The sequence below is a fragment of the Rosa chinensis genome, chromosome 7, assembly GCF_002994745.2.
Source record: "Rosa chinensis cultivar Old Blush chromosome 7, RchiOBHm-V2, whole genome shotgun sequence".
NCBI lineage: Eukaryota > Viridiplantae > Streptophyta > Magnoliopsida > Rosales > Rosaceae > Rosa > Rosa chinensis.
In genome coordinates this window covers 56322322-56340053 of record NC_037094.1, presented here as the reverse complement: position 1 = coordinate 56340053, position 17732 = coordinate 56322322, and positions in this window count along the sequence as shown.

Below are 17732 nucleotides of genomic sequence, written 5' to 3'. Positions count from 1 at the left end.
AATATCTGTGTAAAATCATTTTTTACAGATATTTATTTATATATAAAGTGTAAAATTATGTTTTACAGATATTTCTTCACTTTATTGTAGGGGTAGGCGCGGTTCGGTGTGGGTCGGTATTAGGCCAAAACCGCAATCGAACCGCTTTATTCGGTTGTGCTATATTTAAAACCGCAACCGCATTTTAAAAACCTACACCGCTTACTTCGGTTACACCGTTTTGCGGTGCGGTACGGATCGGTTTCGGTTATGTTCGACTTTCTTTTCTTTTTCGCATATTTTCGACCAAAGTCGACAAATTTAGCTGTCCTAAAATAAGTAACCATTACTATCAAAATATCAACAAAATAAAGTATAAACCACTCATAATCTGTTCACTAAATCAAGTAATGAACATTACAAGTAACCTGTTCATGACATCAACATCTCAAGTTCTCAACTACACAAATAACATTAACAATCTATCAAACGTGCATATCAACTATCAAATATCAACAATCTGCTCCAGCTGTTCAACATTTATAACCAAAAAGCAATTTCCAAAACTAAATCAAAGTTCCAACAGTCTAACAATCTGTTTCCAAACCAAATAGCTAACATGCAGCACAAACATAAATCAAAGTTCCAACTTCCAAGTTCTGGCAGCAGAAGGTGGTGGGGGAGGAAGCATAAGCGGTACAGCAGATTCACTTGTAGCAGTTGGTGATGTTCCGGTGCTTGACCTAGCTGGTGTCGCATTGGGAGTTTGCGATGCTCCACTTCCCTAATAAGAAAGTAAGAAAAAATCAAATCAGTAAAGAATAAGATACAAACAGAAACAACATAGCAGCTTAAAAATTCTTTCAGAATAGTAAATCGAAACAAAAGTAATCAAACCACAATAATGGATCAATCACTAGCACTGATAACAAAACCAAACTGATCATGCTCATTGCAAAATCAAACGGATGCTCTCATGCTCATTAGAAGAACTGAAGAAGCAAGCAAGTAAGAAAGGAAAGATCATTTCGAAACAAGCTTAAGTGCTGAACCCAAAATTGAACTGCAAAAGCAAGCAAGAAACTTAAAATCAAATCGAAACAAGTTGAACCCAAAATCGAACCCAAGTAAGATCAATCCAAAACTGATGCTCCCAAACAAGCTAAACATAACAGATTATCATATTCCCAAACAACTTCAAAACTCAATCTTTGACCAAAAAAACATAAACTTCCGATCAAAAATCACAACTTTCAACTCAAAACACAACAACCAGAACTCATTCATCAAGTAAGAGATGGAACAACATACCCAGAACCGAACAGAAAGAACCAAGCCTTGACTTGGGTATTGACAATCAAATCAAACAAAATCGAAATCGAAATGAAAATCAAGCTGAACCCTTACAGATTACATCTGGAGATTAGTCGAGATGACGTTCTCAGTCGGCGTTAGTCCGAGTCAGTGTCTTCGGTCGGCGTTTGAAAGCTGTGAGTTGAGAGAGAGAAGCGGCGTCGTGAGTCGAGAGAGAGAACCGGGGTTCGACGGCTGTGAGTCGAGAGAGAGAAGCGGCCTCAATCGTCAGTCGATAGTCGTTGTGAGTTGAGAGAGAAATGAGAGAGGCGGATTCGAAATGAGGGGATGAGACTGAGAGCAACTAGGGTTTTCGTATATGAGAGGCTGAGACTGAGAGCAATCAGGTGCAACGAAGAGTATGTGTAACCTCATTTAGACCAATCAGAATTCGACAACTATTAAAAATAAGGGTTAAATACTTGTTACTCCTTAAACTTTTCCCTGAAAAACAGTTTAGTCCCTCGCCTTTCAAATTAAACTGGATAGTCCTTATTCTTTCTAATTCTCACACAACAGGTCCAAAATAGGTCTAAAATGACTATTCTACCCCCAAGATCCTTTTTTAATTTTTTTCTCTCTCGTTTTCTAATTTTTCTCTCTTTTTTTATTTATTTTTCCTGCTTTTCTATCTCTCTCTCTCTCTCTTCTCCTTCTTTCTTCGTTCTTCTCTGCTCTTTTTTTTTTTCCCCAATCCTCCCCACAAAATTCCTCCACCTCTCCAAATTCACACTCCCAAATCCAAGAGTAACCCCATACCCAAATTCACCTCCAGCCCCCTCCCCCTTTCTTTTCTCTTCTCCTCGGACCGGACCCAAATTCCGGCGAAATCACCGCAGCCGGACCCCAGTTGGACTCATCGCCGGCCATCGAAGCTTCCTCTCTTCCTCCTCCTCCATCTCAGGTAAGGATTTTAGGTGATTAGGCTTGGATGGAAGCAAATCGAAGAGGAGAGAAAAACCAAAAATTTTCGATTTCTTGGTTGGGTTTTTGGTTTCCGGTGATTTTTCGGCTGGAAACCTTGGTGAATCTTGTTGTTGGAAGAACACTGATCTTGTGGGTATGCTTATTGCAGCTTGAATCGACCGGTAAAGGAGAAATTTGAAGGTGAACAGTAGCTCGCCGAAAATCCTCCCCACAAAATATTTCTCCAACCGGTGCGAATATAATCACCATACCTATTGGCAATGGTGAAAACTGTCACAGTTGACATCCTAGCTTTTGTGTCGTCACCAAAGGCTAGCACATGTTCCTCAATTGATGATGGGTTTAACAGAGTTGTGAACTTACAGAGAGACACAACCAAATCATCTAGTACATCTTCAAGATGGTGGCATGCCGAAATCTTTGCAATAGCTAAAAATCCATCAATGCATGTTTGATAAACCTCTTCATGTTCTGCATGATCAAATACCACAGAGATGGTAGCAATTGTAGGGCCAGACATTATAGCAAACATATCATGGTCTAGGTAGGCTCTGGAATCAGATACAATGAATGGAGCATTTTTCTTGGATTTGTGCATCAAATCAATCCACCGGCTTGGGGTCATCTCAGGATAACCAGCACCTTGTTCTGGAGTAGTGCGAATCTCATTCTTGCATATTGAGTGATAAAGCTCTGTCAGGAAATCTCGAGGTAGATCACTGCCTCCATTGACGTGTCTATTATTCCGAATGAAATCCTCCTCTGTCATCTTCTTCTTCACCTGAACATTGTGCTAATCTATATTGAGCATTATGATTGAATATGATAACAGAAGAGCAGCATCCTTGTTTGCTAGAATTAGAGGTGATTGCTCGTAGTATATCTCTGAGAATGCTTCAAGAACCCTTTGTATCTTTTGTGATTCTCCAGGCAAACGAAATGTCTCCAAGAAAAGGCGGAGTGTAGTATCCAAATTCATATCTTGGAAATCAAAGGTACCAGTAAATTTGTGAAGAACTTGAACACAAAACTCTTCATGATTTCCCAAGAAATCCCCAACAAGATTCTTGTCTAGCCCAGCTGTATACCTAAAAAAGCATGCCACACTTTGAGGATCAAGTTTATCAGGCAAGAGATGAGTTCCTTGGAGGAACCCAACCCTTTCTTTGGGTCACAGTTAAAATGATCGACTCCGATCATCAATCTTCTCTTTATGTACTTCCTCCAGCGAACAAATGGAACCAAATGATTAGGATCGCTGTAGTTGTCACAAAATTATTCGAAGGTGAACAGTGGCTCGCCGGAATTTTGTGGGGAGGATTGGCTCTAGATTAAATTAAATTGGAATATGGAGTAGAGTAAGAAGGGGGAAAAAAAAGCAGAGAAGAACGAAGAAAGAAGGAGAAGAGAGAGAGAGAGAGAGAAGCAGAAAAAATAAATAAAAAAAAGAGAGAAAAATTAGAAAAGAGAGAGAAAAAAATTAAAAAAGGATCTTGGGGGTAGAATAGTCATTTTAAACCTCTTTTGGACCTGTTGTGTGAGAATTAGAAAGAATAAGGACTATCCAGTTTAATTTGAAAGGCGAGGGACTAAACTGTTTTTCAGGGAAAAGTTTGAGGAGTAACAAATATTTAACCCTAAAAATAATTTTCATATAAATAAAAATTATATTAATTAAATAAATATTATTATCCTGGCCGGTTCGGTTTTTTTTCGGCCGGTTCACTGGCTAAACCAGGTCCAGAACTGGAGAAATCCGGTCCGGTTCGGTGAAGTCATTTTTTCCCGCCAGTTTCATCCGGTTCGGTTTCTGCCCTCCCCTACTTTATTGGGGATATATCTTAAATTCGACACTTTATCGGAGATATATCACAAATATCGTAGACCAGCGAGCGGCTTTCAACCACCTAGAGTATTTTTTTTATTTTTATAAACTTATTATAACGTGTGGTGTATAGGTTGAAGACAAAATAAATAAATAAATTTAAATTTTTTAAATTTTTTATTTTTTATTATGTTGAAATGACCATTTTAGCCCTCAAGGGTCAAACTTAACGTCCAATTTGGACGGAATAGGAGAAATTGGACACGGCTGATTGAAATTAGAAAGATTAAGGGGTAAAAATTCAAAATTGAAAGTAGAGGGGGTGAAATGATGACACCCCCAAACCTCAGGGGGTAAACTGAAATTAATCATTTTTACTTCTATAAATAGTTCAAAATTGAACTCATTCCTTGCACCGAAGGCAATTGCAATTTTCTTTCTTCACTTACGTAATGTATGATATATACAAAAAAAATGTATATAACGCGTGATGGCCTAGCCTCCCATTCGGTTTCCAGTCATAAAAAAAAAAAATTTAAATGTTTATCAAAAAATTTAAGAGTTGTCGGCGATTCAACATTTATTATTTCATCTAAAATCATTACAACTCACTATATAACAACGTTTATTCAAGATTTTCTTTTCACATATAGTAGATAATTGATAAAACAAACATATACAAAAGTTTCACTTAAAATTTCCATATTTTTCTTCAAATTTGTATCATTTTTCTTGATTATTTACGAAAATCGATATATCCGCGATATTTCCATCGAAATTTCCGTTTTCGGGATCATCGATATTTCCTCGAAACTTGATATTTTAGTCATTGGCTACGGGTGCAAAAGTCTCATCATAGTCTACACCATACGTTTGTGTAAACCCTTTTGCTACCAATCTCGCCTTATATCTACTAACTAAGCCATTTGAATCATGTTTAATTAGGGGTGGCTGAAATTGCCGAACCTACTGCAACCGATCGGAAACCAGCAGAACCAGTGGAGCCGGCGCCGACAAAGATGGTAGCCAGTGGATCGGTACCGGTAGTGCCGTACCGAAGTGAGATTGTCGGCTCGGCAGTGGCACAACATGTTTCATAATTTTTGTATTACCGAACCGATTGACATGGTTTAATTCCAAAAAATTAACGAACTCTTCAGAAGTTTGTTGCAAATTCAAGCCTCCTACCACCAAGCCACAAGCTCACATGTGATAGGTGATGCACAAACGTCAAACATATATGATACTTAATTGAAATAAAAAAAGGTTCCCTTTTATTCCTTCCAGAAACGACTTCCTCTCTCCCTCACTCTCTTATTCGATCTTCCTTCTTCTTCTTCCAGAAACAACTCTCTCTCTCTCTTCGTTTCTGACTTCTATTCTTTTGCCATTCTATCTTAGATTCTTTCTCTAATTAACTACAAGGACTCATGAAGTAACCTTGTCAAGGAGTACAAGTTGCAAATCTCCCAAACGTCATGGTGGAATCCAACTCCTCTTCTCCTCTGTCTCACTCTCTCTCATCTAGTCATCTCCTCCACCCACTGCCCTCCCCCCACCCTCTTCTCCGCCTCCCCCTCTCTCTGCTCCTCCGCCCACTGCTCTCCCTATCTCTCATATCCTAGCTCCTCTTCTCTGCCTTCCTCTCCCATCTCCAAATTGTTTTGCTCTAATGGAGGACAAAGGAACTAGATCTGTTTTCTCTCTCCTCCGACACCCACTTCCGGTCACCACAGTGACTCACCTCCACCATCACCGACCTCCGACGATTGGTGTGCCAAAATACCAACCGATACCGACTGTTTAGCTCGGTAAACCAAGGTTTCGGTAACCGAAATTCCGGCATGGTACCGGTTTCAATTCTGACGAAACCAATGATCTTCGGTCGGTATTCGGCTGACCTTAAAAATGTCAGCAACCGTGCCGCAGCCAGTCCTATGTTTAATTATGTAGACCCATTTACATCCAACTGGCCTTTTCCTTTTAGGTAACACCATCAATTCCCAAGTGTTATTCTTCTATAGGGCTTCCACCTCTTCTTCTATCGCTTTTGACCACTTTGGACCCTGCACTTTGTTAGGAATAGATACAGAGGAAATCTGATGCACATACGACTCATATGACTTGGATAACCTATGTGTAGATACATAATTGGCAACCAGGTACTTAGACTTAGCTTTGGTGGTTTAGGTATTACCTCACGTTGACCTTCAAGATCTTGGAGAGTTTGGCTCGAGGGAAGATATGAAGAAGAGGGAGAAGTTTCCAGTGATCTTACATCTCCACCACTTTCTATTTCGTTTTCTTCTCTGTCTCTTTCTTCTTTTTCTTCTCTTTCTCTTTCGTCCTTTTCTTCTCTTTCTCTTTCTTCATTTTCTTCTCTTTCTTCCATTTCTTCTCTTTCTCTTTCTTCCTTTTCTTCTTTTTCTCTTTCTTTTTCAGTTTTCCTCTCTTTCTCTTTTTCTTGTCCTTCAGTTGCGTCATCTTCTTTGTCTTTGTCTTCTCCTTTTTTTTTTTTTCCTTTTCCTTCAGTTGCGCCACTTTCTGTTTCTTCTCTTTCTTTTCCTTTTGTCTCTTTTCCATCTTTGTCCTTTGTATTGCTGCCACTGCCACTTACCATCTCTTTAAAATAACCATATTGCTCCCCTTGAAGAGAAGGGTGAGTGGGAGAAAGATAGCAAGCATCCTTGAAAAATGTGACATCCATAGTCACATAGAATTTTTTTGTAGGAGGATGAAAATACTTATACCCTTTCTGATGGGTCCCAAACCCAACAAAAACACACTTTAAGGCACGAGGGTCTAACATCGAGCGTTGGTTCTTAGGAATATGAACAAAGGCAATGCACCTAAAGACTCGAGCATGAAGATTATGGAAAGAAGGAAGAGATACATGGGACGAGAGGACCTCAACTGGAATATGATTTTGGAGAACACTAGACGACATCCTATTGATAAGATGAGAGGCAGTGAGAACTGCTTCTCCCCATAAATACTTGGGCATATTTGCACTAAAGAGAATCGAACGAGCAACTTCAAGAAGGTGGCGATTCTTACATTCAGAAACACCATTCTGTTCCGGAGTTTGAGGACATGTGGTTTGATGTATGATACCCTATGTACAAAGATATTCTTGGAACTCACTACTCATATATTCCCCCCCCCCCTTGTCAGACCGAAAGAGTTTGATCTGACCGTTGTACTGTCTATGAATCATATTTTGAAAATTTTTAAAAGCTGGAAACACAGCATCCTTGGACTTCAGTAAAGCAATCCAAGAAACATGAGTACAATCGTTAATAAAAGACACAAAATAGCGCATACCAGAAGGCGTAGGATCTCGTGAGGGTCCCCATAAATCAGAATGAATCAATTCAAAAGGTACAAGACTTTTATTTGAAATACTCAAAGGGTAGCTAACTCAATGACTTTTGGCCAGAATGCAAGTTTCACACTTAAAAGATGACTCTGAAATACCCAAAAACAAAGTGGGCATAGACTTTCTCATATTACTAAAGGAAGGATGACCAAGACGACGGTGCCATAACCACACTTCATTCAATCACTACTCAGAACTCGAAATCAAAGCTACTGGGGCCTTCTTCCCTGATGTTATCCATGAATACATCCGATCCAGATGAAACAACCTCCCTCTCAAATCTCCTCGATCAATTATCTCCCTTGACTGAAGATCCTGAAAAACCACATACATGGGAAAAAAGGTCACAAAGCACTGAGATTCAGTATTTAATTGAGGAACAGAGATTCAGTATTTAATTGAGGAACAGAGATTAAGTGATGTGACAAATCAGGAACATATAACACATTCCTAAGCTCTAAGTTTGGTGTGACTCTAACAGTTCCTATTCCTAATAAGGGAAAGGCTTCACCATTAGCATTAGTAACTTTGGAAACTGGTGGGTGATAGGAGCACAAAGTGTGACGTTTTTAATATGTATTTTTCCTCATTTGGCTAAGTTATTCTCTTAAAATTAATAATTATAATATAGTTTATGTTTTTAGCTACTTCATGGTCGAAAATGGTGAAAAGAGGTAAAAATGAGCATAAATGAGTGTAAATGAAGGATGAGTTATTTTAGAAACTTTTCTCTTTCATTTTAGGAAATATTTCCTATTTTGTTTTTGGGAACTTTCTTCTTTTAAACTTTCCAATTTCTGATTTTCTTGTTTTAAAGAGAGTCCATCCCAGTAAAAACTCTTGACTGATGAAATCAAGAAAAATTGAAGGATTAATCAGGAAGAATTCTTGGAGATAAAATGGATTGTTTTTAATCAATATTTATTCCTAATTATCTTATTTCTTATTGATTATAAACTCTAATTAAATTCTGATTTTTCTTGATTGTAGGAGTTTATTGTGTGCACACAATTCTTGGAAGAAATTAGTGCAATTCAAAGGAGAGGAAAAAGGGATGTATCTGGTCACTATTCAAGGCATATACAATGAGCCATTAAGGGGAAAAGAGATCAGAAAATTCATGACTTTGTCAAGAGAAAATCAAGGAAATTTGGAGGAGAAATCACCTCTAGATGAATGGCCATGATTACATCACAAGATAGGAGAATTCCACCATAAATAGCAGCCATTCTCAACACCAAGAGCATCACTTCCTGACCAAGATTACTTCCTAGCTTATCAATTCCTAGCTAAAAATTATTCCATAGCTCTGCCCAATTCACTTCTCAAACCTCCATCACCTACACGACCGTGACCACCATCCTTCAATCAATCTACGAGTTCTTAGGTGCTAAGTCAAGGACGCTCCACCACCATAGCGGAGACGAGTTCATCACCTTGTTGCCAAGCCGTTAAGGAGAGCTTCAAAGTGTAACTATGACTCTACTTACAATCTTTGTTTCGGTTTTGTTTGTTTGGATTTGTGAGTTGTGTAATTGGAGACATGAAATTTTCAGAATATTTTTATTAATATTTTTGAGATTTTCAGTTTATTATTAAGTTAATTTTGGTAATTCTTTGATGATGCATATTACAATCTTGTGCCCTTTTATGTGTTTAGGTAATTTTCAGAGTTAGATTGATAAGTTTGCATGCTAGAATAAAGGTGAGAGTTCTTGTGTGTTTGCTTTATTTGCCAAGAGTAGTTGTTATTTGTTAAGGCGCTAAGTTAAACAAGTAGCAATTAGTTCTAAAGAGTGGTAAAAATCATGCTTTAATGATTAAACGATTCTGGAAATTACGTGTTAATTGCTATGAGTAATGGTTAATTTACACGTGTGAGTTGATTCAAAGAACGGATCAGATAAATGGATTGGACCGTGACAGCTTTTCATTTGGGCTCTTATCTAGCATTTAAGATGGCCACGTTTTTGTTGCATGTTGAAATGAATTTTCTGTTTTTACACTTAATAATTCTCGAGTGGTAGTGGTCTAGGTTACGAAAGTCGATCATTGTATATAATTTTATTGTTTTGTTTTTATTTTAAGTAGATTAGAACCAAATTTCAAAACCCCCCATTTTATTCTTTTATTTGTTAATTGACCTTTTAGTGTAGGTGTAACATACAATCCCCGGACTGAACGATCCCTGCTTATCCTATACTAACAACTACATTTTGCAGGGTTAAATTGTGAGGATATTTCAGCCGCATCAATTTCTGGTGCGGTTAAATTGTGCTTATCCTATACTCACAAGTATGATTCCCTGGCAACGGCGCCAAAAATTGATGCGGCTGAAATAGCCTCACAATTTAACCCTACAAAATGTAGTTATCAGTATAGGATAAGCAGGGATCGTTCAGTCCGGGGATTGTAGGGTACACCTACACAAAAAGGTCAGTTAACAAATAAAAGAATAAAATGGGGGGTTTTGAGATTTGGTTTCTAGTCTACTTAAAATAAAAACAAAACAAAATTATCTACAATGATCGACTTCCGTAACCTAGACCACTACCACTCGAAAATTACAAAGTGTAAAAACAGAAAATCCATTTCAACATGCTACAAAAACGTGCCCACCTTAAGTGCTAGATAAGAGCCCAAATGAAAAGTTGTCACGGTCCAATCCATTTATCTGATCCGGTCTTCGAATCAACTCACACGTGCAAATTAACCATTACACATAGCAATTAACACGTAATTTCCAGAATCGTATTTTTACCACTCTTTAGAACTAATTGCTACTTGTTAACTTAGCGCCTTAACAAATAACAATTACTTTTGGCAAATAAAGCAAACACACAAGAACTCTCACCTTTATTTTAGCATGTAAACTTATCAATCTAACTCTGAAAATTACCTAAACACATAAAAGGGCACAAGATTATAATATGCATCATCAAAGAATTATCAAAATTAACTTAATAATAAACTGAAAATCTCAAAAATATTAATAAAAATATTTTGAAAATTTCATGTCTCCAATTACACAACTCACAAATCTAAACAAACAAAACCGAAACAAAGATTGTAAGTAGAGTCATAGTTACACTTTGAAGCTCTCCTTAACGGCTTGGCAACAAGGTGATGAACTCGTCTCCGCTATGGTGGTGGAGCGTCCTTGACTTAGCGCCTAAGAACTCTTAGATTGATTGAAGGATGGTGGTCACGGTCGTGTAGGTGATGGAGGTTTGAGAAGTGAATTGGGCAGAGCTATGGAATAATTTTTAGCTAGGAATTGATAAGCTAGGAAGTAATCTTGGTCAGGAAGTGATGCTCTTGGTGTTGAGAATGGCTGCTATTTATAGTGGAATTCTCCTATCTTGTGATGTAATCATGGCCATTCATCTAGAGGTGATTTCTCCTCCAAATTTCCTTGATTTTCTCTTGACAAAGTCATGAATTTTCTGATCTCTTTTCCCCTTAATGGCTCATTGTATATGCCTTGAATAGTGACCAGATACATCCCTTTTTCCTCTCCTTTGAATTGCACTAATTTCTTCCAAGAATTGTGTGCACACAATAAACTCCTACAATCAAGAAAAATCAGAATTTAATTAGAGTTTATAATCAATAAGAAATAAGATAATTAGGAATAAATATTGATTAAAAACAATCCATTTTATCTCCAAGAATTCTTCCTGATTAATCCTTCAATTTTTCTTGATTTCATCAGTCAAGAGTTTTTACTGGGATGGACTCTCTTTAAAACAAGAAAATCAGAAATTGGAAAGTTTAAAAGAAGAAAGTTCCCAAAAACAAAATAGGAAATATTTCCTAAAATGAAAGAGGAAAGTTTCTAAAATAACTCATCATTCATTTACACTCATTTATGCTCTTTTTTACCTCTTTTCACCATTCTCCCATGAAGTAGCTAAAAACATAAACTATATTATAATTATTAATTTTAAGAGAATAACTTAGCCAAATGAGGAAAAATACATATTAAAAATGTCACACTTTGTGCTCCTATCAAATACCCCCACACTTAGCTTTTGCTAGTCTCTTAGCAAAATCAAAACAAAAGACTCAACCAAAATAAATAATTCACTACCAGACTCTACACAAATGACACATAAAGACTATATTGCCCTTAACATTTGCCTCATAAATCCTGACTCTCATGGCATTAAAATTAGCACTAAATCAAGAATCAATATTTAGATATTCAAGAGTTAATTGAAGCATATAATCCACATATAAATAAGTAGGACTTGGTTATAACAATGGTGATGGCTGGAGCTCAGCATGTTTCAGACAAGTATGATTCATATCCTCACAAGGTATATCCACTCTTTCTTTACTCGGATCAAGGCAATGCTTAAAAGCTTATAATCACTCAAATTATATGTGAGAGAAAATATTTTGAGGCAATCAAATAGCTCACATACATAAGAAATGAAATGCACTTTGTGAATATAATTTTTCAAGATCTCATGAAAGATATCAACTACTTGCACAAATGGACCCAAGCCATAGGTTCAACTCTTATAACTCATCTCCACAGATCAAAAGCTGTCCCATCTTAAGGATCAAAAAGGTCTTTAAAGGGTTAAAATGGGGCTAAAGTTCAAGGTTTTAAGAAACAAAGGTTAAGGAATGTCAAAGTATCCTAAAAACCTAGTAGAGCTCATGTTGATGTAGAGAGACTTCTAGAAATCCACCAAGGCATACAGATCGTCATAACCCCATAGAGGCAAAATAAAAGGGCCTAATGTCTTCATGTTGGGCACAAACTTCATTCTAAACTTCCTTTGAACTCTCGTGAACCGGATAAAGACCAATTTTTCTTGTAGCGGGTCTTCAATTCAAAACAATCTCCAAATTCACCGAGTACGGGGGACTAAAATCCATAAATATTTTTTTTTTCTTCCTTTTTTTTTCTTTCCCAGCCGTACTCATTTTTTTTTCTCTCATTTTCTTTTTCACGGCTTCCACATTTTTTTTCTTATGGACAAGTCTACCCCCACACTTGAACTTTCACCTCTTCTCAGTCTTCATCTTTGCCACCCTCATGTAGTAAGTCTAAAAAGATAGCTCCACTAAGTTATTAGAATAAAGGGTAGGATTGTAACTATACTAAGGTTAAGGGTTAAGGATTTTAAGGGTGATGAAAGAAAGGGCTCAATGTAGGCTCAAAGTGGTTTATTTAAGGGAGTCCCACGACGGGCACAAATATGGACACAGGTTAATTTGTCTATGGTGGTGATTCCTATGGTGCCTCTATCCTTTCCAGAATCAGGGACATGTATTGATAAAAGTCTCAACAAGCACAAGAGTGAATTCTAGCATTCTCTAGTACATCAAACTTAATCTATGATAAACAATCAATCAAACGAAAGATAATGAGATCATCAAAACATCGCCAAGAAAATAAGAATATATTCTTTTCATCACTCCATGAAAAAGGGACATGGGCTCAAATATCTCACATAAGCTTTTATGAATCAAAACTCATCTTAACATGTTCATATTCTGTACCAAGGTTATGAAATCCATATCCACTACTCATTCATATGCTTTTCATATATCTCAATTAACCAAAGAATAACATTTAAAATCATCTCAATATTATGATTCTCTTTTAGCCATAATTTCAGAGATATTGAATCATCCTAGACAGTTAAGGGCATCCTAAGACTCAAAGTTAAAAACAAAGGACTAAGACTGACGCCAAAAAGGTTTTGGACTAGGGTTATTTCCTTTCTCCTTTCGGTAATTCCTTTGGAACATGACCAGGTAAAGAGAGGACCGATTTTGGCGGAGCTCAGCTCACTTGATTGACAGGGGACGAGACCCTTTGTCAGCACTTCTCGGATCCAAACTAGACCTTAGACATCACATCCCATCAGATGCGCCTACGATGAAGAAAGTATTTCACCCAAAAATCATTGACTCAATAAATAAAAGCAACGAAATTTTTTTAAGTTTTGACATTTTTCGATTTTTTTGGATTTTCAATATATATGACTGAAGACAAAAGTATAAATCCCTTCCCCCACACTTAAATATTGCATTGTCCTCAATGTAATCAATCATCAGCATGCAATAGAACAATTAAGCATATAGGAATGGAATTTATGAAAATAAATATGAAAACAAAGGAGCAAAAATGAAAATAAAACAAACAAGTAAAATTCAACCTAAACAAGTGAAGGGATAGAAATGTTAAACTCTCGTTGATGACTCCTCCACAGCTTCGGTTGAAATGGGTTGCCTCCCATGCAGCGCTTAATATTTATAGTCCTTCAGCCTGGACTCTTCTCCTTGCTCACACAACAATTTTTTTTAATTTTTTTTGTTTTTTTGTTTTGTTTTTTTTTAGTTAATTTTCTTTATTTTTTATTTTTACACACTTACAACAATTTTTATTTTTTATTTTTTATTTTTTTTATTTTTAAAAAGAGGATCAAAGGATTTCACTCCTACCCCCATGGTGACTCGAACCCATGACCTTGATCTTAGGTAGTGGGTGCTCTAACCACTAAGCTAACTAAATATTTAACGAAATTTAAAACAACCTAACTAAATTAATCTAAGTGAAACACATACAATTTACAACATGCTAAATCAAAGTGAAAATCATACAATTTACAACATGCTAAAAAAAACTCTACAAATTGCACAACAATTATAAAATACATGCTTAATTTGGTAACACTCATAAAACTTAAACTAAATCACAATTATAGCTTGGCCTAGCATAAATTGCAATTTGTCACCATTCCACAAATGTAGTGCAAAAATTTAGCACGCATTCTATATAAACAACAAAATTAATGACACTTTAAGCGATAGGGATTTTAACAATCCCCAACAACGGCGCCAAAAATTGATGCGGCTAAAATAGGCACTCAATTTAACCCTGCAAAATGTAGTTGTTAGTATAGGATAAGCAGGGATCATTTAGTCCGGGGATTGTAGGGTACACCTACACTAAAAGGTCAATTAACAAATAAAAGAATAAAATGGGGGGTTTTGAAATTTGGTTCTAATCTACTTAAAATAAAAACAAAACAAATAAAATTATATACAATGATCGACTTCCTGACCAAGATCACTTCCTGACCAAGATCATTTCCTAGCCTATCATTTCCTAGCTAAAAACTATTCCATAGCTCTGCCCAATTCACTTCTCAAACCTCCATCACCTACAAGACCGTGACCACCATCCTTCCATCAATCTACGAGTTCTTAGGCGCTAAGTCAAGGACGCTCCACCACCATAGCGGAGACGAGTTCATCACCTTGTTGCCAAGCCGTTAAGGAGAGCTTCAAAGTGTAACTATGACTCTACTTACAATCTTTGTTTCGGTTTTGTTTGTTTGGATTTGTGAGTTGTGTAATTGGAGACATGAGATTTTCATAATATTTTTATTAATATTTTTGAGATTTTCAGTTTCTTATTAAGTTAATTTTGAGAATTCTTTGATGATGCATATTACAATCTTGTGCCCTTTTATGTGTTTAGGCAATTTTCAGAGTTAGATTGATAAGTTTACATGCTAGAATAAAGGTGGGAGTTCTTGTGTGTTTGCTTTATTTGCCAAGAGTAATTGTTATTTGTTAAGGCGCTAAGTTAAACAAGTAGCAATTAGTTCTAAAGAGTGGTAAAAATACGATTCTGGAAATTACGTGTTAATTGCTATGTGTAATGGTTAATTTGCACGTGTGAGTTGATTCGAAGACCGGATCAGATAAATGGATTGGACCGTGACAGCTTTTCATTTGGGCTCTTATCTAACACTTAAGGTGGGCACGTTTTTGTAGCATGTTGAAATGGATTTTCTGTTTTTACACTTTGTAATTTTCGAGTGGTAGTGGTCTAGGTTACGGAAGTCGATCATTGGAGATAATTTTGTTTTGTTTTTATTTTAAGTAGACTGGAAACCAAATCTCAAAACCCCCCATTTTATTCTTTTATTTGTTAACTGACCTTTTTGTGTAGGTGTACCCTACAATCCCCGGACTGAATGATCCCTGCTTGTCCTATACTGACAACTACATTTTGCAGGGTTAAATTGTGAGGCTATTTCAGCCGCATCAGTGGGATTGAGAGAGAGGTAGGTAAAGAATGATTTATTGTAAGTCATATGATCAGATGCACTAGAATCAATAATCCAAGTATCTTCCCCAACAAAGTCAGAGACAAATAAAGCCTTACCAAACTTACCTCTTCCACCAAAAGAGACTGAAGCATTACCCGGCTTTTGATCCTTTTCCTCCATATCCTGGTAGTCCTGGTTCTGAATTAAATTTGTAACAGTGGTACGGCCCTGTTGGTTAGCTCCTGATTTATTCTAGATATTTTGTTTATTCGGATACCCATTCAATCGATGACACTTAGTCCTCCAATACCCATAATTCTTGCGGAAAGTATAGTACGGCCGTGTTCCTCCTTGAGAACTTGGTTGTGGTCAAAGTTGTTGAGGTGGTGGTACATATTTTGACGGTGAAGGTTTGGTTTGGACAGTGAGACTTGATAACTACGAATGGATTGCTTTGGTGCTATCAAGTTGAGTCTCATCTTTACGTATATATGCAAAGGCATCTTCAAGAGTAGGTGGAGTTCCACGTCTGAGCAACTCACCCTTTGCACTAGCATGCTTGTCGTCTAGACCATGAAGGAAGATATGCAGCCTCATTAGATCCTTCTATTCATTGTGAAACTTGATGTCATCAGCGTTCTTCATCTTGTTGGGACGCCTTTGATCAATTTCCAGCCATAAGCCTTTGAGGGAAGCATAGTATACTACCACAGGCCGCCCACCCTGAGTCATCATGAACGCATTGGTATGGAGCTCATGTATTTGTGAAAAATCTGAGTCATTCAGATACAATTTCTTCAGAGTGCTCCAAATTTCTGCTGCAGTTTTACACCCAATGATTAATTGTACTACCTCATCCGTCATGGCCTTGTAGAGCACAGACATCACGGCACCATTGTGAGTTTCCCACTTTGCATATCCTATATCTTCTTCATTCGGTGTCTTAATCAATCCATTCACATATCCCATCTTGTCCATACCTCAAAGATGAGCAGTCATCATCTTCTTCCAAGTACGATAATTCATGCCATTCAGCTTGGCACCCCCAAATCCCTCTCCTGAGGCTTCTTGATTCACATATACCTCCACCTTCTGCACATCAGAAGTCACAATCTGCTTGGAACTTTCTTCTCCACCCATGATACTTGAACTGCAACAATCTTCTAAACTTAAACTGCGGAAGCAACGAACAATAAACCAAGACCAAAAATCCGGGATCGGATTCTTGGGTCTGATACCAAGTTAAACTAAGAGAACAAGAAGCTTTTGAGTGATGAATTCTCACATACATTAATTCAATATACAGAGGCATATTTATACAACCTTACACAACCCTAATTCTAGACTAACAAGGAAAGTAATCAAATCACAATTACAATCCCGATTCTATACAATTAGTATAATTCTATTCCTAACAGTTATCCTAAAATATATGTGACTCACAACAAGAACCTCAGATACCATTTTGATATTTTTGAAACTTGAGGTACCATAGTTTATAATGGGCCAAATGTCATGTACTATACGGACGATTTTCCCAACCTTCTAATACTTTCAAAATCACAGATATCTTCATTTTTCACTGATTATTGACCCTCAATAAAACTTTTATTGGGGGCAATAACATATTTGATTGGAGATCAATAACAGATTTTATTACAGGCCAATAAACTTTTATTAGGGGTAAATAAACCTCCTAAAAACATTTATCGCCCCTAATAAAAAATTTATTGTGGCCAATAACAAGTTTATTGCCCTCCAATAAAATATTTCCTAACTTTTATTGGCCCCAATAAAACCTAAATAGTTTACTACCCCCAATATCCGGCAACGTACTGGTGAGATTTCGGCGACTCCGTCAGAATTTTGGAGGTCGGTGACTGACTCTGGCAACCGGCGTAGTCTCCAACAACTTTTCTTTCTTCCACACACACACACACACTCTCCCTCTCTCTCTCTCTCTCTCTCTCTCTCTCTCTCTCCCTCTCTCTCTCTCTCTCTCCCTTTCTATGTGACAAAAGAAGAGAAGGAAAAATTGTCCTAAAAATAAACAAAAAACAATAAAAGAAAATATAATTAGGTATTACGGAAAAAAATATGTAATTTGTTAGGTAAGTGGGAAATCTTATAAGATGTTGGGGTAAATGGAGCTAAAGTATCTCAAATTTGGGTAAATAGACAT